The 17,026-nt window shown below is 52.5% G+C and overlaps 1 protein-coding gene across 2 annotated transcripts in view; it reads left to right on the forward strand.

Annotated features, from left to right (window-relative positions):
• The window catches only part of TNS3 (tensin 3), a 224,120-nt gene that overhangs the window by 48,196 nt on the left and 158,898 nt on the right, over positions 1-17,026 (forward strand). For both annotated transcript variants that reach the window (XM_082846490.1, XM_082846491.1), the window contains one exon: positions 6,458-6,495. The gene's annotated coding sequence lies outside the window, so the exon portion shown is untranslated. The remainder of the gene's footprint in view (positions 1-6,457; positions 6,496-17,026) is intronic.

Below are 17,026 nucleotides of genomic sequence, written 5' to 3' on the forward strand. Positions count from 1 at the left end.
CTCTTGGTAAATATGTGTAGAGTATTGTATGACAGGCCTGGAAGCCAGTGGCCTGGATTCCCGAGGCTCCTGGAGACGTCGGGAGAATAGCAGTTCCAAGACAACGTGGAACAATGTGGGGCGTTTCAGAGCCAGACGCTCTGGGCAGCGGCTGCTGTGGGAGCGGATTCCTCCCCATGACGTTGGAAGCCCCTGTTTGACCAGGGAGCCAAGTGTGGAATGCAGACCCCGGACTTGTGGAGGTGAGGATTCGTGTGTCATTAATTGCAGGAAACTCATGAGAAATGCACTGGGAACATACCCCCTCCCAGGGTGGAGAAAGGCTCCTGATGGGAAATGCTGAGGGAGCGTCAGGGAGTCTACCCTGGACCTTGGCCTTGAGCTCAACCCACTCTTTCACTTGACTGCTCTCTGCTTTTCGTTTTTGCAAGTCAATGGATGAAAAATGCTGTCTCGCTTTATTAACGTTTTTCATTCGTCTGGTTATCACTGAGGCGCAGCATCTGAAGAAATACAGAAAAGATGTCTGTCATGTTTATTTAGTAAACTAGCCTTTCAAATCCTTGGCTCATTTAAAAACTTAGATAATTTTTCTTCTTGATTTCTAAGAATTCATTATATTATAATATTAATCTTTCTATCATTAAATTAGGTAGGACTTCTGCGGATTTTTGATGGGTTTTGACCTACAGAAACGTCAGTTCCTTACCAATTCCAACTTACGTATTGCAAACATTGCGAGCAGTTGCTTGCCTAATTTTGTTTGTGGAGTGTTTGTCATGTGAAAGTTTTAAGGTTCCGCTTATTCAAATCTACCCGTCATTTCATTTCATTTCTGTTTTTGTTCCTATTTAAGAATGCCTTCCCTTCTCTATGGTCATAACGTTGTTCTACCGTACTTTATTCTAATATCCATTTCTGCTTTTCCAGTTCTCATCCAGTTTCACAATTTCATGGTTGATTCATCTGGAATTCATGTTATTTAGGTTATTTTTCACGAGCGAGCTGGTTTTTCCAGCATGATTTATTGTGGAGCTCGTCCTTTTGTAACTGAGTATGACGATGTCTTTCCCCTATGCCGCGTTCTCACATGAGGACCAGCCCATTGCACATGTCTGTTTTTACAGAGTTTGTACTGTACATAGTTTTATATCTTTTCACCTTGCCTGTTATAAGCATTGTCCCATATTAGCTCTTTAGAAGTTACGATTTTTCAATAGTACTCAATATTTTATTTGTGGATATAAATTTTCTTCTTTATTGCTTCAGTAACTTCTTTTTTCATGGCAGAATCGAGTCTTTGATATCCCCTTGTCCTACTCCTCATTACGTACAATGAGAGGAGTGGCATTGTTTTACATATATACATATGGCGTATGCTTTGTGTGACTTAAGAGGCTGGATCTTCCTAGCTGTGTCTGCATTCAGTGTTTTTCCCCACGGTATCAGTTAAAGTTCTTCAGCAAAAAAGAACCAACAGGATGTATATGGAGAAGGAAATTCACTGTAAGGAATTGGTCCACACAGTATGGAGGCTAAGTCCCACCTGTAGTCGGCAAGCTGTGACCCAGGACAGCCACTGTGTAGTTCCTTTCTGAGTCCTAGTCCCAAGACAGGAGAAGACCGATGTACCAGCTTGAAGACAGTCAGGTAGGGAGAAAGAATTCTTTCTTACTCCCCCTTTTATTCTGTTCAGACCCTCAGTGGATTGGATGAAGCCCACCACATTGTGGGGGACAGTCAGCTTCACTCAGTCTGCAATTCCCAATATTTTCCTTATCCAGAAACACCCTCCCAGACACACCCAGAATAATGTTTAAGCAAATATCTGGGCATCTTGTGGCTTAGTGAAGTTGACACCTAAAATTATCCATCAGAAAACATGGACAGAACATTGTTTTGGTTGAAGTATTTGAAGAAAATCCAGCTCTATACAGATACGTATTTGGAAAAGAAAGCATATTCTCTTTTGATATTACACCAAAAATCAAATGCTAGTTTCTTGAAGTTTAGTTTCCAAAGAAGACATGTAAGTGGCCAATAGGTACATGCAGAGGTGCTCTACATCACTAATTCTGAGGGAAATGCAGATCAAAACCATGATGAGATAACACCTCGCGCCCGTCAGAATGGCTGTCATCAAAAAGACAAGAAAAAACAGGCTTTGGCGAGGATGGAGAGAAAAGGGAACGCTCATACACTGGTGGTGGGAATATAAATTGGTTCAGCCACTGTGGAAAACAGTATGGAGGTTCCTCAAAAAGTGAAAAATAGAATTACCATATGATCCAGCAATTCCACTCCTGGGTATATATCCAGAGGAAACAAAATCAGTATCTTGAAGAGATGTCTGCACTCCCGTGCTGATTGCAGCATTATTTACAACAGCCAAGACATGGAGACAACCTAAGTGTCCATCAGTGCACGACTGGATAATGAAAATGTGGTGGGTGTGTGTATGTGTGTGCGTACAATGAAATATTCAGGTATAATGCATGGGCCTTGAGGGCATTATGCTAAGTCAGACAGAGAAAGATAAATACTGTATGGTATCATTTATATGTGGAATCTGAAAAAAAAGAAAACTCATAGAAACAGAGAGTAGGAGAGCGGTTGCCAGGGACTGGGGGCTGGAGAAATGGAGAGGTGTTGGTCGAAGGGTACAAACTTCCAGTCATAAGGCGAATTGGTTCTGGGGATGTCATGTACGGCGTGGTGCCCGTAGTTAACACCACTGTTTTGTGTACTTGCACGTTGCTGAGAGTGTAGACCTTAAGTGTTCTCACCACACACACAAAATGGTAACTATGTGAGGTGATGGATGTGTTAATTGACTTGACTGTGGTGAATGTTGCAGTGTGTATGTATATCAAATCATCATATTGTACACTTTAAATACATACAACTTTGTCAATTATACCTCAGTAAAGCTGGGAAAAAAACCAACAAAGTAGGAGCTGCCAGTGGCTGGCTCCTGAGAAAAGGGGTAGATGAGAAGCTGACGGTCAGAGTAAACGTGTACATTTTGTCTTTTCATGTACATTTTGGCCTCTGCAGTTAGGGGGGGTGCATTCTGTTGGGGAAGTTCTGGTGCCTTCCGGGGCCTTCCTTTATCCTGGGGGCTGTGCTGCACAGAGGGGCAGTCGGGTGAAGAGGCTCCCGCCCTGTGTGGTCCTGCCGGGCACTGGTTTCTGAAAGCGGACCCGGAACAGAGAAGGGTCGTATGCCGTTGTCCAGGGAATGACACCTCAGGTCTCATCCATGAGCTCCAGGCTCCCGTCAGGAATTAGGCAGAAGATCTGTAGCGCCTTTGTGGGATATGGTGACATTTGATGGTGGCTGTGGGATGAGAGCTGTGATCAGACTGTCCATGGTGGGCGCTCAGTCTGTTAGCCTCTGTCCCTCCTGTCATGTCGCTGTTCCAAGAAGCTGGAGGTACACAACAGATGATACCTTCCCTGGATGAGCTTGGCCTGGTCAGGAGATATGGACGCACAGAAACTACTTTGAAATGATGCACGATGGGATGGGTGCTGGAGGGAGAAATGTGGCCAGGGCTCCCGCAACCCTGTCAGGCACTTAGCCTTGCCTGGCGGGGCAGGGTGGAGGGAGGGAGGGCTTCCTGGAGGAGGCGGCGGCACTCGCAGTCTGAGGAGGGTGTGTCCGAGGTGCTGGAGCCGGGGAGGCTGGGAGCGCTGGATGTCGCATCTGTGCTGAGGAGCTGCCCTTGCTACTGTGGGCAACAGGATTGGAAACCGGGTCTGGACGCTGTTCCCGTCAGTGTTTATAATATGTTGGAAAGGCAGTGTGTGGCGGGGTGAAAAGTGGGGGCAGATACGGGCTGGAATGCCAGCCTGCATAGGCCCTGCTGGGTCCTGGCACTTGCCCAGTTTCTCTCTGACGGTGGTCCCGAGGATTGAAGGCAAGGGACACGCGGGAAGCATTTCGCTTGGGGTCGCCCACAGCTCCCACAAGCTGAGGGTGAATTGCTACTCCGAGGAAAACCTGAGGGGCCATCCACGCTGCTGGCATTTGGGTGGAAAGTTCATAATACCGTGGGGTCACCTGATTACATCCCAGGAACGGTGGGTTCACCTCTCAGGACCCCCGCCTTAGCGCGCGGGTGGTTTATGCAATTCACTATGATCAGTTAAGCTTTGTGAATGTGATGATTTGCCCTATAACGGCCTGAGGCTCTCTCGTGGCCCCGTCCACCATGAATGTGTCACACCGCTGTCATCCTGCTTTCCACCGACCACAGCCCTTTTTGGGTTGAATTGGTTTGTCGATCTGCTGCTGCATAAGCAGTTACCCCCAAAGTTAGTGACTTACCGTGACAATAGGTTCTCTTCTCACTGCTTCTGTGGATCAGGAATTTGGGAGTCACGTGGGCCGGCAGCCGCTGGCTCAGGATCCCTTAAGAAGCTGCCTCATCTGAAAGCTCTCCCGAGGCCGGAGGACCCACTTCCCAGGTGACTCCCTCGCACGCACGGCTGGCTGGCAGGGTGGAGCTGCCTGCTGGCGGGAGGTCTCAGTTCCTTCAGGTGGGCCGCCTCCCCAGGGCTGCCTCAACGCCTCACAGCGTGGGCCAGGCTCCCCTCAGAGGGGCGATCCGGGAGACCAGGGCGGAGGTCACTCGCCATGCCCTGTGCCATCCTGCCTCGGCGCATGGCCAGCTCTGTCACTGTGAGGGGACGGCGCGGGGTCACAGGTGCCAGGAGGATCCCTGAGGCCATCTCCCGGCTGACAGCCGCGGGAGGTCGTGCTCCTGTCCTGCCTGCTGAGTGGACAGGCCTGCCCCATCCAGCGTGTGTGGACAGAGCTTCCTTTGGGGCAGGGGGAAGTCTTCACCTGCATTTCTGCTAATTTTCACTTTCCCAAAGGCCAAAGGGCCCCTCAACTGCCTTTCTCTCTATCTCAGTCCTTCCGGCTGGCCTCTGGCCCCTGGCTGTCCTCTGTCTGAGATTTTAATCTGGTGTGAAAGCCTCTTTTATTCCCATGGCCAGCTTATCTCAATTAGAAAATCACTCATCGCCTTTGCGGGGGGGGGGGGGGGGGGAAGGGGGGACCCGTTAGAAAATGTAGAATAAATATTTGTTTTTGTGAATAATTTCACAAACCTCAGATGCACAGAGAGAGTTCAAAAAATAGATCTTGCAAAGATAATAACCCTGGCTCTTCCCTGCTGGAGTTCCAGGGACCACCCCCCAGGCACGGGCTGTTTTTGTTACTTGGTTGTACCCTCATTCGGGCCCAGGTAGACTACAAGTTCCGGCTTTCTGTCCTCAGCTCATACACAAGAGAGGGGGAAGATACGGTGGTGGTGGTGGTGGGGTTGGTGAAAAGTTTGGGCCTCGAAGCGCTAACCAGGATTTTGGGCCCGTCTCCTGACCTCCAAGGCCTTATTCTTCCAGGACCACACACTTCTTTACGTTGACATTGTGCTTTGCAGTTTCAAAGCAGCGTCCCGTGAACGATTCCGTTTTGGCATCACGATAACCCTGGGAGAGGAAAGAGGCCCAGAGAGGTCACTGGTCCTGCCTAGAGCAGCCCAGCTGGACAGGGCTAGGAAGCCCCCAGGTCCCGTGCCCCTAAGCCCAGGTCCCTGTTCCCCATCTCACAGCTGCCCCACGGGTTCGCCAGATGGATGCCCGCTTGGAGCCCCCATGGGAGCTTGCACTGGGCTTATCTGGTGCAGTGGCTTCATTCTGTGCTGTCTCGCTGTCCTGCTGCCTCTGCCTGGAAGCATCGGCAGGCAGGCCCCCGTGCCCCGAGCCACCGCGGTGTGGGTGAAGCCTTTCATGTCCTGTCAGCACAGCTGCAGCCTCTGGATGGCGGGCCTGTGAAATCCACATTGGTTCCGGCTCTATCTGCATTGTTAGGGCCTCCGAACCAACACATGCCTCTCTCAGTCCACACAATGGCCTGGGTTGAAGGATCCCCTGCAGGAATTTAGACGTGGATTTGTTCTGACAGTCAGTTCTTAAGTTGTCCGGAAGCGGAAGGAGCGTGGAACTCAAATGTCCAATTTCTGACTAATTTAAAGGCGCCAGTCCTGAGTCTTCTGGGGCACTTTCAAGTTTCTCTCCTTTCTTCAGGGAGAAGCTGTGATTTCCAGCCAAACACGGATGCTTTCTACTGCTCAGGTTCACCGCCTTTCTCCTGCAAGGCCCTGATTTGGCCGCCTGAACCCCTGGAAAAGCCAGTGTTTTTGTAACTGCTCCCCAGCGTCCCCACCTGCGCCCTCTGGGCCGTCGCTGACGCTGCAGAGGGTGGCTGGGTTCTTGGACGCCGTGTCCATCCATCCCACACTCTGTTGAACTCGGCGTCGTGTCCAAGGTGTCTAAGTGAAAAACCTCCCTCAGTCCGGACGTTCTCCAAGGATTGAGAATTTGGAGATGTAGAAAGTACTGAGAGACTGCTCAGCACACACACATTCTTTCTCCTTCTCTTGCAGCCTGCAAGTACTCCTGCCACAAGAAATGTGAAGCCAAGGTAAGTGTTGCATTGCTCTCCCATGGGGCTTCTGGAGCCGAATTGGCCCGCGTTGAATGATGCACATGGGAGGGGACTGCTCTGGACCGTGGCCACAGAAACGGAACGCTTAAGAAACGGCTGCTAGATGCTTTTCGATAGGGTGTATAGTTTTCATCTGAAGAATAAACTGAGGAGCTATGAAATCCATGTTTTTAATTATAGAAAAATAGCTCTTAAGAATTTGGTTTCAGATAAGAATTCGGTAATTTTGTCCTGGCCATCTCACAGCCCTTTCTCCACAACAAATGATCCCTTCTTTCCAATCACATCGACGTACTGCTTTTTTTTAGTGGCAGAGAGGGGGTGGGGATAGGGGTGAGGGCACATGCCTGGCCTTGAGAATTTTTCTGGCTTCTTTTCTGAGGGTAGTTCATAGATGGGCTGGGGTTTTCAGGCTGTCATGGACGTCTGGGGACCCTGAATCACGGAGTCCTGCATTCCCCGGTAGGGTGGCCCTGCATTCCCCGGTAGGGTGGCTTGAGGCCTGGGTGTGCTGGGTTGGGTGTAAGGCTTTGATTAGTGGGTAACGAGGAGGCCTGGAAATGGCATATGGAAGCTGCAGGCACCCCTAGACGGGGCCCTGGTTTTCTACGCGGGTCCAGGTGTCTGCACCTCTCACGCTTTCCAGGTACGATGTTACCTTCAGTGGAGCCAGGGCCCACGCGTCGCTCCTTGCTGACTGGCCGGTCCCACCTTTGTGGGACCCCCTCAGGTGCCCTGCAGGCTGCCCCTGGTGGGTGGAGGTCCAGGGAGATGGGGTTTTAGAGAGTCTTGGGATTTTGCTGCTGCTCTGGACCTCACGGCTCAGCCTCTCCTGAGAATTTTCGACTGGTCCTTGGGCTCCGAGTGGAAGGAACGTGTGCTGGACGCGGGCTTCGTGGAACTGTGGGCTGGCTTCACGTGCGTGCGTTCTCCCTGTGAGGACCAGGATCCTGCTTTCCTCCACTGTCCCCACGATCCACACAGGCGCGCACGTGAAGTCACACACATGCACACGCTTCACGTTCATACGGGCACTCACACACAGTCCACACTCACATGTGCCCACATACACGCACACACACACACACACACGTCACACACATGCACGCAGTTTACCCGCACGGGCACACGCACACACAGATGCACACGCACAAAGCTAGAGAAATTACAGGTGGGTCTAGCCCTGCTTTTTTTTTTCAAGAAAGAGATTAAATGACTTTGCTTATTAAACTTCTCATCATGGAGCATTTGGGACACATGCAGAAGTGGCGAGGCTATAGGATGGAGCTCTGCGCTGCACTGTTATCCAGCCCCCAAGTCGGCAGCCCCCTTGCCCCCGTCTCTTCCGAGGTGTCACGTGATGTGTGTCTTAGTCGTCTCAGGATCAGGCCACGCGGCGGAGCTCTGGGACATTTCCGCTGTCACTTGCGGTCTCACTGTGGAGAAGACTTCCCCTTTCTGTCCAAGGCCAGGCATTCTTACTCACACTGACCTCTGGGCAGGACTGATTTCTGACCTTGGTTATTCTAGGTCTGCTTTGCCCACAAATTGCTTGTCTTTCCAGTGTGCTGTGTACTTTAAACCTAAGTGACTGTGTCAGAGCAGAGATTCCTGCATGCAGTGGAGGTGGGGAAGGTGCCACCTTGGGGAATACTTCGGATTTCCCAGAGGGTTTTCCCCCCGTCTGCCTGCCGAGGGTTTGGACGCGCCCCCAGCCCCCGAGGGTCCCAGTTGCAGCAAGCCTTGTCCTGCGGAGCTCGTGCCTCGTCACCCCGGTGGGGCGGACGGTGGGGAGAGCCACTGCCAGAGCCCTGCTTGTCCCATGTCATGCTGCACGTGTGAGTGTGCGTCGTGTGCACGGGCCTCCTCCCGTGACACTCTGCCTGGCCCGGCCATTCTTGACCTGCAGCTGCAGACTGAGCCCTGCTGCCCTTGGCACTGTTTCTCAAAGGGGGCCCTGTGCCAGCTACTTAGGGGATTGAATTCTTTGGTTCAAAGAATATTCCAAAAGTCTTAACTATCACTGATTATGGCATTTCTAGCCACAGTAATTGGCAGTTTGCTAGGGATAGATAAGCTTTTATTCTTATTAGATCATGGTGGAGGGGGAAATGTATCCGTAGTCATTTTTTTTTGGATAACGCAGCTTTGAATGGCAGGAGAGAATGCCACTAGCAATAACAAAGACTCTTCTTATTCCAAAACTATAATGCCATTGCTGCTGAGCAGACGAGGGCCGCCCCTGGAGATAAGCACGGGGTTGGGGGTAGGGCAGCTCAGTCTCCCAGGAGCTGAGACGCAGCTCCCGCAGACGGCTGGGTCCTTGATCACCACACGTCTGTGCCTAACCGTGCGTGCCCGGATTTCTTTGAGACTGAGAAAGCTTACGTGAAGCTTTGGTCAAAAACACAGGCTTTGGCCTAACGTCTGGCCCATCCATCCACTTACTGACTTGGGGATGGTATGGGCTTTGGGTCCCCTCTGCGCTGGGAACACCGAAGGCGAGGGCACGGCACGAACCCCGGAGCGTGTTCGTGTGCGTTTAACCCCACTGGCGTTGTCGTTGCCCTGCTGCTGCCAGGGCCACCATCAGAGGCTCCCAGCCAGGCCCGGGATGTCCTCTTGGTAGAACAGGAGATGTGGAAGGAGAGGGCCATCCTGCAGAAAAGGGGCTGAGCTATGGACTGGGGGCTCAGGCAGGGAAACGGAGCCTTGAGCTAGGACCAAGGGCATTTTCTTCCTGGCCGTCGGGTAGTATGACCCCCCCAGCGGAGGCCATGCGGTCCCAGGGTACACGGAGGCAGAGACCTGGGCTTTCATCCTCCTTGTCTCCTGGAGCAAGTCTGGTTCCCTAGAGCCTCAGTTTCTTCATGCATAAAATGGGTCAATAAAAACTTCTGCAACCCACCTGAAACAGCTTGCTTTTAGCTGTTCATTGTGGTAGTAGTAATTATTTAAATTTTAAGGAAGCAGAATAATTTACGTATAATTACTGGAAAGTTTGGAATTCTAACTGTCTTGCTCCCTGGGAGGCGGTGCTTGTTCATGGGTGCCACATGAGCTGTTTGGGCAGAGTGACTTGGTTTTTTTTTTCCTGGCCCCTGGTTGACTCCCTGGCAAGAGAAAAGAGGAAGTAGGAGAAAGAAGGCTGTTTCAGGAAGGCAGATGTTGGTGCGGAGACACTTGGGGGATGGGGGTGCGGCAGAGGGGGTGTTCCTTGAGCTTTGGTGCACTGGCGAGAGCACCGTGCCTCCAGCAGGTTTCCGCAAATGTGAGGCCCCGCATAGGGGCTGAGCCGGCAGAACTGGAGCGCACACGCAGTGTGGAATAGCCCTCTCTGCCCTGAGCTGCCTGCCGCCGGCTCAGAGACTGTCCTCGGACCCCCTGTGTCCCGTCCCTGGCCTGCACAGCACACAGCCCGGGGCCAGCTGTCCTCTTCTCTTTCTGAGCCTGCCTTGACGTGGCGCCTTGTTGGAGATAAAGACCAGGACTGCAGGTGCTGCCACTTGGTTTCCGGACAGGAGAGGATTCCCGGGCTCGGCTGGCTTCTTCGTCCGTCCACCATGCGGTAGCTCCGCTGTGGCCACCATGCGGTAGCTCCGCTGCCCACTTCCACCTCCCGTAGAAGCAGAACTCTTTGTCATGGGCTCCTCTCCCTGAAGAGAGACCATGTGAGGCAGGTGTGGCTCTGGGGGACCCCAGGACCCCTGGGGCCTCTCCTGCCTCGGGACCCCTGCAGAATCTGCTGTCATCACCTCCTCTGCCATGCTGGCCCCTCGGCCCAGTGACCCCAGGTTCTGGCTGTGGCTGATGCAGGAGCCTCAGTGACCTCATCAGACAGGCTGGCTTCAGATGGCATCTCTGTGCCGTGGGAAGGACGAGGGCCACAGCCTGCGACTTCCTCGTAGACCACCCTAGACGTCTCTCCTGGGTGTCAACAGCTACCCACTGGCTTCATTCATGAGTTTTAACCATTAACTTACATGTCTGGTCATTAACCTTTGTCTGCAGACAGCTCTCTTCTCCGAGTAATAAGGGCAGCAGCTTCCCCTTTGGGGCCTCCTGTCCCAGGCTTTGTCGGCCAGCCCCTCCCTTCACTGGATGAGCAAACAGAGACCCCCCGTGGTGAAATGACTTACCCACTGTCACCTGGCATCCAGGTGCCAGGGTTCAAGGGTGTTGGGCTTCCAAGTTCAGGTGTTTGCCGCCCCACGTATTTTCGCTCTTCACGGATCAGCCGTGGAGCTGATGTGGGCCTGTGCACCTGGTGCAGCTGCTCTGATGCCTCCAGAGCCCCCCTTGGGAACTCCAGCCCCGTGGCCAGCTTCCCTGAGACACCCACACGTAGGTATGGGCAAGGCTCCCCCTTGGCTCGGGGGTCGAGTCCTTCCCTGTCCCGCGTCTTCTTTCTCTGCCGTGAAGGATGCCCTGAGGATCCGTGCCCCCTGCCTGCCCCCTCCCACACGGCTTTGCTCACCTCACATCCATGGCATCTTCTGAGACCCCAGCCTTCCCCGGAGACACAGGCGGGAGCAGTTCCTGTCAGCCGTGCGGGGCCCGCGCTGACCGGGGTGCGTGGGCACGTCGATGGCCTTGCCGCTGGAGCTCGGCGCGTCCCTGCACAGAGGAGGTGGAGAAGCCAGCCTGCCCGAGCGCTGAGCCCCCAGCCCCGGGGGGCCTGGCACTGCCCCATCTTCATGTCCACATCCTACTGTGCCTCGAGGCCCCGAGGCCCTTGCTCCCCAGAAGCCCACCAGCCGGCCCCCACCTGGGCGAAGCGCCCCATCCTTCCCGGCTGCAGGGCCGCCTTCTCCCTGCCTGCCCGGGGCCTTCGGAGGCATTTGGGGAAGGAATGGGGGCGGGGAGTCTGTCTTTACCTCCCCACAGGATGTTGGTGATGACCTTTCTTTCCTGGGACACAAATCGTTTCCTGGGAACAAATGACCTGAATTAGTAAAGAGAAAAGAGTGAGAATGTTTTCATAACACTCGCGGTCGGTTGAGCACAGAGCCTTGTGAGGGTCTGTGTGTTCATCACCCCAGGCCTCCACATACACAGGCAAGCCTGAGAGTCTCCTGTGAAGCACGATGGCTGACTGTAATCCCGCAGGGTGGTTTGGGGGTGACGTGAGGTCAGAGAGCTAAACATCTAGCCCGTGAGTGGCTTCTGACCTGGGCTCAGAAGGAACAGAAATCAGCTACGGTATTGAGGGATGATCAGTAATGTGCTAAGCCTTTGCTTTTCTATCTTTGATCGTCACAGCCTCCCTTGGAGGGCATCGTGTCCTTTGTCCCAGCCTTACAGGTGACCCTGGAACTTGAAATAGTCACACCACCCGCCCCGGGGATAGGACCTGAGAGCCGTGTCCTACATGGGCCCGAGCTGCAAACCCTGGCCTGGCCTCTCTGCCCTCTCAGTGAATGTTCACACTTCTCTTCCCTCCTCCCACCCCTTGCCCTAAGGCAAGAGGAGGTTAATCTTCGAGCTGCCCAATTCAGCAAACACTTCCTGATTTGCTGTCGTTCAGGCCCCGGGCTGGGTGCCCCGGTGTAGCTTACTGGACCGCAGGTCCATCTTGGCCTGCTGTAGGACCACCCAGGGAGGCCAGTCCTGGTAGAGGATTCCAGTTACCCACCCGTGGTGGACAGATGTTGCCTCTGTTTTGATGCTTGGCTGTTGACTTTTGTTTGATTGTTTTTTATTAATAGTAAAATAATAAAATCGAGGGGAAGGTACGAAGAATTTACATACTCTCACAGAACCCCTCTTACCATCAACCTCCACACAGGTGTGGTGCATTTGTTATAGTCGATGAGCCCGTATCCAGGCCTTACTATTAACTAAAGTCCATTGTTTACATTAGGGTTCACTCTTGGCATTGTTCATTCTATGGATTTGAACAAAGGTATAATGACAGGTATCCATCACTATGGTATCAAGTAGAATAGTTTCACTGCCCTAAAAGTGCTTCCCCTCTTCATCCCTCCTCCCCCATAACCCCAGGCAACTGCTGATCTTTTTACGGTCTCCATAGTTTTGCCTTTTCCAGGATGTTATATACTTGGAAGCATACAGTGCATAACCTCTTCAGACTGGCTTCTTTCACTTAGTGAAATACATGTAAGTTTCCTTCATGTCTTTTCATGGCCTGATAGCTTGTTTCTTTTTAGTGCTGAGTAGCATTGCATTGTCTGGATGTACCACGGTTTATTTATCCATTCAACCACTGGAGGACATCTCGGTTGCTTCTGTGTCTTGTTTTTTATTTTTGCCTGTTGTCACTGGGGTCAGAAGAGCCATTAAGCCCTGGTAAGTTCTGCACTTCTTCTGGGCATTATTGTTTCTTTTCCCGTTCAGATCCCTTCCCTGATAGGCTGTCCTCACTGATCCTTTTTTGACTCATTACAACTAGAAGAAGAGTCACCTTACCCATTTCACGCTGCTAAAGGTACATTCACGGCTGTGGTTCTTGCCCCACTGGAAACGGTTACTCTGAGGCCAGAGTTTGGGGAATGGCCTCCATGTGCCAGTTCCTACCAGGGGGTTCTGGGTCTGCTTTTCAGTCAGCAAGCCATATGCAGCTGCTCTAGGAAAGTGCTATTTTATATAAACCTGGCAGTTTTCTTTGTATGGGAATTAATGTTTTTAAATCCCAGATAATCTGGGCCTGAACGGGGCGTTGGTTGTGGGGTCTTTGGGCTTGAAGGTGGCCGGCAGGACGGAGCCACTGTAACGTGGAGAAGCTCATCCCCTGATTAGCACTGCTCCAGGTGGTTTTGGAGCCTCCTTCCTTTCTTTCTTTTTTTTTTTTTTTTTTTGCGGTACGCGGGCCTCTCACTGTTGTGGCCGCTCCCGTTGCGGAGCACAGGCTCCGGACGCGCAGGCTCAGCGGCCATGGCTCATGGGCCCAGCCGCTCCGCGGCATGTGGGATCCTCCCGGACCGGGGCACGAACCCGTGTCCCCTGCATCGGCAGGCGGACTCCCAACCACTGCGCCACCAGGGAAGCCCATCCTTCCTTTCTTTGGGCACTTCTCTGTGCAGGGCCCTTACCAGACCCTGACGGGCATCACTGAATAGGCCAGCAGGCACTGTGTTCATTTTACACGGGAGGAAACAAACAGAGGCCGCTGAAGCTGGCGGTGGTGTGTAGCCAGGTGACAGGACCGAGTGGCCGTGTATTTGACACTCTCACTCCATCACGACTGATTTGCTCTCTAGAGCAGCCTACGTTTAAGCTATATTTATGTAGGATTCACTAGCCCTTTCCCAAAAAAAGCCCAGAGGGAATTATAATCTTCATCTGAAATTTATTTATTTTAAATAAGTCATATAATTTAAAAATAGGCCCTTCTGTTTTCTCGAAATCGTCACTTTTCATTCCGCATCATGTAGTGGCTAACAGGGCAGCCTCCACGCATACTTAACTGCACTCACCTGCTGCACATTTGACCTTCTGGCTGGTTACCGAATGGGCAGGGGTCCTCCATCCTGAGCAGGGCGCGGGGAGGGCAGCGGGAGGAAGCCTGGGCCGCTCTGGGTCCAAATGCGCTTTGTTATTTAGATTAGGACCTCTGGGGTGCCCTGGGAACCTACTTTTGAGACACATCCTTCTCACTCCAGGCCGACTCCCCTGGAGCCAAACCTGAGGTTGGGGGAGCCCCTGGGGCCAGCTGTCACAAATTCTTGCTTGGCGACATCATCTGTGAGAGGAGGGGCGCCTGAGCCTAGGCATTGCTCAAGTTTCCCAGAATACCTTTTGAAATCCTGGGAGCAGGTGTTTTTGTGACTTCATGAGTGGCGGGGCTCCGTGCTTTCTGGGAGGACACTTGATGTTTGCTGAATCCTGCGATCGATCGTGGTGCTCGCACGCTGTGCAGGTTGCCCCTGCCTGCAGTCACAGCTCTGCTCCAGGACCTGACTCAGATCCCAAAGGCAGTTGCAGCAGGGTTTTAGTTTTAATTAGTAACACAATGACTGGAATATGTGTATAGTGTCTCAAGGTGACTTTTGAAGAGCTGCAGTCATTTAAATGTGTATATTCGGGAAGGTTCCTTCAAAAACAGCGCTTCCAAAAAAAATAAAAAAATAAAAACAAGCAAAAAAACCCCCAGCGCTTCCTGCACCGTCATCTTCGGCCAGTGCATCTTGTGGTCCTTTCTAGAGAGACCACTTGGGTGAGGCCCCCGTGACAAATTAGCCATTGCCCTGCTTCCCCGTCATCTGTAGGACTTAGGGGGGACGGGAGGAACGATCGCGGTAATGTTTTGGAATATTTTTAGCGCATTGATCCTAGTTAATTATTGGAGCCGCCTTGCAAAGGGGACTTAGTTACACAGGAAATGATCAGACGCGGTCAGGCAAGCGTGCTCACTGAGGCCGGAGATGGGGCGGGGACAGGCGCCTGCCCGCAGGGCGTCAGGAGCGTGGTACCATCTGACCCACGCAGCTGGGCTCTGATGACAGAGCAGGGGCACCCAGGACTGCAGGGCCCGGCGATTCAAAGCAGACGTCACTCTTGTGATGCGAGTAACCAAGGTGTGTGTGTGTTTGTCGTGGGTCAGACAGCAGGGCGGGAGCCCGGCCGTGGAGGTGCCTTGTGCGGCCTGGGACACCTCGCAGAGGAAGAGCTGTCCTGGGGCCAGGCTGCTGCGGGCACCTGCCCCTCAAATATAAACAAAATCAAGAAAAAGCGCTCAGTGACATTTCCCTCCCTCCCCTCTGAGTGTGAGTGACTGGATTTGCTGGTTCACGAAATTCTGTAATAGGTGATTATTTCCCTGCACCTGCAGTCTTTTGGGGAGAATAGAAGCAGAAAATGGAAATTTCCACACGTAGCTGTTGGAAGCAGCTCCGAAAGCCACGAGAGCCAGCGGAGAAGGGGCCCTGGGACCTGGGTCTGTGTTCTGATGGCCCAGTGGCATCTCTGTGACCCTGGGTGTCTCCCTCTACAAATAGGAGTAAAGCAGCGTGTCTCGCCGGCCCTGGCCCACGCTCTAGGCGCTGCAGCGTGTGCTCCATGCATTGGCAGACGGTCCTCACGGCGCCCTCCTTCCGTGCCCATGCCCTCTGTTCTGGGGCCTAGCGTGCGGTCTCCAAAGGGGCAGGTTCCAGGAGGTTCCTGGAGGTTTTGGGGGTGCGCTCCAGCTCTGGCCGGCGACACGTCCCGCCTGGTAGAGGAGGTGCAAGCCAGCTCTTGTTCTCCAAGGTCACCTCTCTGCTGCCCTTTCCCTCTGTTGTCCCCAAGCACTACGTTCAGGCTGGGAGAGGTGACCGAACCCTGCATGACTTCATTGTTCCCTGTTCCCTGTGGGGAGGACACGCTGGTGGGCCTTGGGGACCTCTGCAGGCCTTGTGCTCAGGGCGCTGGCTTTGGACCCATTCCCACCATACCTCTGGACACCCTGTGCCTCACGGCAGTACCATCGACCCGCTCCCTGCCTCTGAACATGTGTGTCTGTGGACAGCACCGACACCTGGGTGAGGGCCCCCGAGGACAGAGGGCCAGCACTGAGATCAGAACCCGCAATGTGGCTCGCCCACTTCTGGTGATGACCAGCGTGTGTTTGGAGGTGTTTCACGCGGGTTTGTGTCGGCATCTTTGAGCCTCTCATTTGAAATCGCTTACAGTTGTACACGAAGAAGGACATTTCTAATCAAGTTGCTGGTTTTATTTTTGTGTAGCTACTTCTGGAGGATAGGTTTCATATTAAAAAAAAACAGTTCTTTTACATTTTTAGCAGCAGGATGGAAATAATCAACTACACATTTGAGTCGCCAGCTTCACGTTTTAATTTGTAAAGGTAAACTCCAGTTGCACCCTGTGCTTTGTTTTTTCTCTAGTAAAGCTATTTATTTTGAGCACGGATTCAGGAAGTGCTTGCCTCCCATTTTCCTTCAAGTACAGAAATAGCTCCTGGGATGCCCTCTGGTCACCTCTGGGTGCAGCCAGCACGGTTCATTTTTGTGCGTTTCTAGGCATTTTGACTCGGGCCTTCTCATGTGCCCTGTGTATCTCTGCACCTTTCCACTCCTGAGTCCCCCAGGAACTTCTGGAGCTGGCAGGCCTCCCTTCTGTTCTAACAGAGCTGAGTACTGGGCTCTGGGCTGTCAGCCTCCCCTTTCCCTGCTCAGACCATCTTTAGGATAAACTCACAATAGCTTCTTTTTGGAGGGTAGGAGGTAGACGGTCTGAGTGCCTTGTACAGGCTATGAAGTTAGAAATTCTGATTCCAGAGTCTTTATCTAGAACCTTTTGTCCTTTTAGAGGTTTTCTCCTTTACTTTTTTTTTTAAAGCATTTTAAAAAATATTAATTAATTAATTTCTTTTTGGCTGCGTTAGGTGTTCGTTGCTGCGCACAGGCTTTCTCTAGTTGTGCCGAGCGGGGGCTACTCTTCATTGCGGTGCGGGGGCTGCTCACTGTGGTGGCTTCTGTTGTTGGGGAAAACGGGCTCTAGGCATGCAGGCTGCAGTAGTTGCAGCACGTGGGCTCAGTAGTTGTGGCTC

The sequence above is a fragment of the Leucopleurus acutus genome, assembly GCF_964270905.1.
Source record: "Leucopleurus acutus genome assembly, chromosome: 9".
NCBI lineage: Eukaryota > Metazoa > Chordata > Mammalia > Artiodactyla > Delphinidae > Leucopleurus > Leucopleurus acutus.